Source organism: Dendrobates tinctorius, unplaced genomic scaffold (assembly GCF_039654945.1).
Source record: "Dendrobates tinctorius isolate UK_male_01 unplaced genomic scaffold, ASM3965494v1 ptg000032l, whole genome shotgun sequence".
Classification (NCBI taxonomy): domain Eukaryota; kingdom Metazoa; phylum Chordata; class Amphibia; order Anura; family Dendrobatidae; genus Dendrobates; species Dendrobates tinctorius.
Window position 1 is genome coordinate 30,469,133 of NW_027361700.1, and position 7,044 is coordinate 30,476,176.

The 7,044-nt window shown below is 46.0% G+C and overlaps 1 long non-coding RNA gene across 1 annotated transcript; it reads left to right on the forward strand.

Moving 5' to 3' along the window:
* The first annotated feature begins 2,676 nt into the window (after positions 1–2,676).
* LOC141086550 (uncharacterized) lies at positions 2,677–6,616 on the forward strand. The gene is made up of 3 exons (XR_012231605.1): positions 2,677–2,816; positions 5,461–5,690; positions 5,875–6,616. It is a non-coding gene; the product is annotated as an uncharacterized lncRNA (long non-coding RNA).
* The last annotated feature ends 428 nt before the right edge of the window (positions 6,617–7,044 follow it).

Sequence of the window (7,044 nt, forward strand, 5' to 3'; positions counted from 1 at the left end):
CTTGTAGATAAGTCCTCGATGTAACCTGAAAGAGAAGAACAACGAGTTATATTATACTCACCCAGGGGCGATCTGGGTTCCGGTCCGGAGGGTGTTGCGGTCCGATCCGGCGCCTCCCATCTTATAGCGAAGACGTCCTCATCTTTCCTTCCCATCGTGGCTCCGGCGCACTGCTCTGCCCTGTTGAGGGCAGAGCAGAGTACTGCAGTGCGCAGGTGCCGGGAAAGGTCAGAGATTCCCTTTAAGAGTTTGATAATCTTCTCCTTTGTTTCACTTGACATCTCTCGTGTTGGAGCCATGATTCATGTCAGTCCACTTGGTGCAACAACTCTCCAAGGTGTGATCACTCCTTTTTAGATGCAGACTAACGAGCAGATATATACCACCAAAGGAGAAAAAAATGGAGCAAAAAGATCCAAAAATACAAATTTTATTTCAATAAATACAAAACCATCATATTAACATAATATAATGCACATAAGAGATACAGAGCACATATAAAGAGGTAAATACCTCACCTGGATAGACAAACAAGCATTGTTGTGGATAAGATAAATTGTATAGGGTCACAACATATAGGTCAAACATAGCATGGACTCTACAATGCAGGTCCTAATTAAGCACCATGTGAGGGGATATAGTAACATAAGTCCTTAATAAGCAAAAAACCCTTGCTCACTTAATATCCATCCCCCTAGTGCGCCAAATGGGAAGGAGTATAACTCCCATGTGGTATAAATAGACGTCACAGAATTAACAACATATATGGTGTACATATACCTGTCATCATGCTGCCACCTAGTTGTACACCCGTAACGCACCCCGACGCGCGTTTCACCGCCTCTGCAGTTTCATCAGGAGATAACGAGCAGATATAATCTGATGCAGGTGTTCGTTTTGGGGAGGAAAATTTACAGGGTGATTCCATAATTTTTTCCCACAGAATTGAGCGATTCCATAATTTTTCCCCTCTGCACAGTCTAAAAAAGTAACCATTACTGACTACCACATTTTTTGTTCTTGATTTCTTTTAGTGTTTCTTAAAGCCATAAAGTTGCCATTTGAATTGACTTTAGTTTTGTACCATGTCTGTGATCTGCTTTTTATCTACAAAATTAAACAACTGAATGAACATCCTCCAAGGGTCCATTAACGATTTGGTTGTCTTCTCCTGGACCTTTGGGACCCATAATTGTGTCACAGTCTGGTACCAATCGAGGATCCCCCCCCCACAGACTGACCCTGTACACCGCATAAGGCCTCATTCACTAACCATTGCTCCCACAAGCCCCAGACCCCAGTGCTTCAAGTAAACTGAACCAAGTACACCATAAGGTTTTAAGCCACATTCACACGTTCAGTATTTGGTCAGTATTTTACATCAGTATCTGTGTGGCAAAACCAGGAGTGGGTGATAATACAGAAGTGGTGACGGGTTTCTATTATACTTTTCCACTGATTGTTGCACTCCTGGTTTTGACTTAGATACTGAGGTAAAACACTGACCGAATACTGAAGATGTGAACGTGGCCTTAGTGGTCAAGTTCAGCTCAATAGAACTGTGAGGGGGGCCAGGACACTTGCAACCATGACATAGACCAGGTACGCCATCCAAATCTCCTGCTAGACACCTGAGTTTAGGTCCCTCTCACCCGGCCACCATTGCAGATCACCGGGTCTGTGCCTGGTATAGGGTGCTTTCACATTACCTCAGGCATCAGATCAATGGCCCCATTGGAGCTTATGTCCAAACTGCCCACAAAACAGGATTTGGACGTATGCGCCGACGGGGCCATAGACTGCAATGCTGCCGGCAGAGCGAACGTGTGCTCTGACATGCATCATTTTGGGGTGTATACACCATCTGGAGGCTGACACCCAAATTAAGTCCACTATGTTTGGGTATCTGCCTCCCGAAAATGATGCACGGCAGAAGGCACGGTCGCACCATCAGCACCATTATTGTCTATGGCCCCGTTGGCGCATATGTACAATGCAGGGGGTCCAAACGCATGTCCGATCGGGCCACCGAGCACAATGTGAAAACACCGGAGACACTTTCCCTAAGCCAGTGCTGCTGTGATCAAATGACAATTACAGGCACTGAGCACAGGCTCAAGTCCCCTAAAAAAAGGAAAAGATAAAAATAATTTGAAAGTTTAAATCACTATATATGTATGACGAGGGTATAGAAATAAAGTAAAAAACCTGAACATTTAGTAGTCACGCCTCTATTAAAATATAAGAATAATTTAATCTGCACACTAAATTTGAAAAAGAAAAAAAACTGAAGACATTTTTCATTTTTCTATTGCAGCATTTTCCCCAAATGAATGCAACACAAAGGGATCAGATCTTCATCCCTGCAACCAAAATGATATAAAAAAACTCCAGAGCAAGAAAACAACAAAGAGCAATCTGTCACACAGCTCCACAGGCAGGAAAAGAAGTGCAGACCATGGAGAATAACCTTCTCCTACAAAGCCCTCAAAAGTTATGACTGAAGAACTGGGGAGACAAGAAAACAAGTGCAAAAGTCCTCAAGGCCTGAAAGGTTAAGTAGCCAGGTTGCTATGGGCAACGCTTACATAAACATCAGGTACGGTAACTACTCGGAGGCACAGAACTGCCGCCCGACAGTAAAATGGCCGCTCAGGCGTCAGCCACGCCCAGCAATGCTTACGTCACTGATACGGGCGGAGCACGATAGGCGCAGCCGTCATCCCCAGACTATAGGCGCTGCCGCTGTTTACTAGAGCACGTGTTACACGGCGGACGCCACATAGTGGATGGCCGCTTGCTGCACATAGCTTTCCGTGAGTATTCGCCGTTTTTATACGGACTGTTAAAAAAAAAGTGTGGTCCTCCGCTCTTGCGGTTTCCCGTTCACTTGATACACTGTGACTGACACGTGTCCCAGTCTCTGCATATATCTCCCCATAGCGGTGAATCGGGACCGTAAGGAGGATATGAGCTGTTATAAGAACGAGTTAGCCGGCATCTTCGTGACAATGTCGGCCTTCAGCGGCGCGACAAGATGGCGGACCGCTCTCGCTTCCTTAGTATTTTATCAGCTGAGCTCGTCCTTTGCGTCATGACGTAATGTGTGGCCACGCCCATGGCTCCCTGACAGCTATAGTTATGTCACGTGACTTTGGCCGCCTTGTGGCGAGGCGGAGTAATGCCGGCTTAAATACAAAATGGCTGGTCCCTCAGAGTGCGAGGAGCTCGGTGCACCCTGCACAGTGTCAGGCCTATAGTATAATATTACTGTACTTGGCACACGCTGCTTAACCCCTTAAGGAGGGGTTAATGCTTCGTTTTTTCTGTTTTTTATTTCTTCCCCTTATACCTAACGTCATTTTTCTGACCGCGTAGCTGTGTCAGGTCTTGTTTTTTGCCAGCTCAGTTGTATTTTTTGAATGACCCTGGTTTTTGGTGGCCACTAACATTTTTATATCTTTTTAGGAAAGATTTGATGCTTTGCTTGCCTTCCATGCTTATTTTTGGCATCTGCCACTTGGGCTACAGGTCTGCGGTCACACTCACTGCAGACTTGTGTCCTTGTCGGGCTGTGAGGATTCCCCGGGAGCGGGTGCTTACCGTATGTGCCCACAAGGCTGCTATACACATACGCCCGGCCACATTCCGACAAGACGTACCTGGTCTCTCCCAATACGATTATACTGAGCGAGGTGGCGAATGTCGAGTCTCCGGGAGCGGGTGCTTACCGTATGTGCCCACAAGGCTGCTACACACATACGCCCGGCCACATTCCGACTAGACTTACCTGGTCTCTCCCAATACGATTATAGTGAGCGTGGTGGCGAATGTCTAGTCTCCGGGAGCGGGTGCTTACTGTATGTGCCCACAAGGCTGCTACACACATACGCCCGGCCACATTCCGACTAGACTTACCTGGTCTCTCCCAATACGATTATACTGAGCGAGGTGGCGAATGTCTAGTCTCCGGGAGCGGGTGCTTACTGTATGTGCCCACAAGGCTGCTACACACATACGCCCGGCCACATTCCGACTAGACTTACCTGGTCTCTCCCAATACGATTATAGTGAGCGTGGTGGCGAATGTCGAGTCTCCGGGAGCGGGTGCTTACTGTATGTGCCCACAAGGCTGCTACACACATACGCCCGGCCACATTCCGACTAGACTTACCTGGTCTCTCCCAATACGATTATAGTGAGCGTGGTGGCGAATGTCGAGTCTCCGGGAGCGGGTGCTTACCGTATGTGCCCACAAGGCTGCTACACACATACGCCCGGCCACATTCCGACTAGACGTACCTGGTCTCTCCCAATACGATTATACTGAGCGAGGTGGCGAATGTCGAGTCTCCGGGAGCGGGTGCTTGCTGTATGTGCCCACAAGGCTGCTACACACATACGCCCGGCCACATTCCGACTAGACTTACCTGGTCTCTCCCAATACGATTATACTGAGCGAGGTGGCGAATGTCGAGTCTCCGGGAGCGGGTGCTTACCGTATGTGCCCACAAGGCTGCTACACACATACGCCCGGCCACATTCCGACTAGACTTACCTGGTCTCTCCCAATACGATTATACTGAGCGAGGTGGCGAATGTCTAGTCTCCGGGAGCGGGTGCTTACCGTATGTGCCCACAAGGCTGCTACACACATACGCCCGGCCACATTCCGACTAGACTTACCTGGTCTCTCCCAATACGATTATACTGAGCGTGGTGGCAAATGTCTAGTCGCCACATGACCGCATGTATGAAAATCCCCTATCTGTGGTCACGTGCTTGACTCTCAACACTGTAGCATCATGGCGGCTCAGGATTCACAAACCTGCAGTCACATTGATTGCAGCCTTGTGCCTCAAGGCCAAGCAGCCCCTTTACCTGGGCTGCTTGACTGTCATGTGTCTTGCTGGCAGTAATGGCACCACAGGGAACGGATATTGTCTGTTTTTTTAAAAGGCACTGTAGTGATTGCGCAGTAATGGACATCCCCTTTAACTTCAAAAAGTCATTACAAACTAGATCACTTCATGAAAGGTGACAGGAGTCACAACTGGTTAATGTATATCTTATGTAATGCTTGAAACTAGCGCATCTGTCTGAAAGTAAGGGTGCATGCCCAAAATCAGGAATAGCAATGTTTTGGACACTGTGCATTTGTGCTGCGTTCAAAATGCTGCATTGTACAGTACAAGCACAGTGGATGGGATTTCGACATTTTCGCTTTTTCCTTTGACTACTTGTATTATATCGTTTTATCATATATTATATTATTTGAAGTCTAATATAATTCTTCATAAGAGCCTCTTTTTATGTTTGCTAAGATTGTTTTCCAGGTGAGGTCTTATTTTACATTTGTTACTGTAACTTGTTAGTACTTGTATTGTTCTATGCATATTGTGTCTGTCTTTATATAACCACACTAATTTGTATATTTCATTTTTTTTATTTTTCTTCTAGCGATGTTTGAAAAAGACCCAGTTAGGGTCGAAACGTCACTCTCTACTTAACATGTTTATTTTCCTAACATTATTATTCTGATGGTGGTACAATCCCTTCACTTAAGAATTCAACTAATCACCTTGCAGTTTTTTGAGTGCGGCTGTTTTCTTCTTTATACTCTTTGGAGTATACAGTTCAGCCAGCACCTCTCGCCTTCTACGAGCTGTGTGCGCCATTTTATCTCCTTGGTAAGCTCACCCGTGGTGCGTGTTTCGTCTTTGTGTTTCAGTCTTTGGGTGGTGTGAATATTGTCCAACCGACCTGTTCACTTGTATGCATGTCACATGTGTTTTTAAGATAAATATCTGATGCAATAAATCCTGATCATGGGAACGTAGACTAACACTTGTAATCCTCCTGCTTTCCTTCCAGGCTGGTATTGCCAAAGATGACAGACTGAAGGCCCGAGTGAGCAGTCTGCTTTTCCAGCTGATGTTTGAAAGCAGGAGAAAATGGGCAAGCGTAAGGACCTGAGCGACTTTGACAAGGGCCAAATTGTAATGGCCAGACGACTGGGTATCAGTATCTCCAAGACGGCAGAACTTGTGGGATGTTCCCGGTTTGCAGTGGTTAGTACCTACCAAAAATGGATGAAGGAAGGACAACCAGTGAACAGACGGAAAGGTCATGGGCGGCCAAGGCTCATTGATGTGCATGGGGAGCGAATGCTAGCTGACCTTGTGCAGTCCAACAGCGGGGCTACCGTTGCACAAATTGCTGAAAAAATGAACGCTGGCTTTGATAAAAAGGTTTCGGAGCACACAGTACATCGCAGCTTGCTGCGTATGGGACTGTGAGGCAGTATGTGCAGGTGACGGGTCGGGAACGGTTTTAAATTTAACGATTTCTTTTTGGGAACTCTATAGTTCTGTATGGAGTAATCGTTAGTGCTTTGCAGTGTGGAAGGTGTGTGACTCCTCAGTGTAGGGAGATGTACTGCAGACTGTGACAAGGCCTGGTTTTATTGTATCCAAGTCTTATTTAAATGCTAAAGTTTTTTTATAACTTATAAAAGGGAGAGATTGGTCCTAAACAGTGGTGGCAATGCATTTATTAATTAAAGGCCTTGTTGAACGTTTCAAAAATAAAATTGATAGATTTCCATGTTTTTATAGCACAAGTGTTCTGTCTTCTTCTATTTTTTTTTTTTATTTTTTAATCTGATTAATTTGTTTGTGTTGTCATTTGTTTGGAGTTTCTTTTTTTGTTCTGCCAAATTGAAAGTCGCAATTGATGAATCTGCTGGAAATCTCCATTTCTGCCTACAATGACAAGTATATATGCAAAATGCACATATTAACAGGCTGAGTGCTTTAAGGGCCTTTTACACATAACGATATCGCTAAAGCGTTACCGATTTTGTGACGCAGCAGCGATATCGCTACATGTGACACTCGCCTCCGACCGGCTCCCCTGCTGGTTATCGTGTGAGAACGTCCTGGGCCGTTTTCTCGTCACCGGCTTCCTGCTGGCGCCGACGAAAGAGCCATGGACGCGGGTGAAAGAAGTCATCATCGCCGCATCTGACAGGTAAGTATCGAT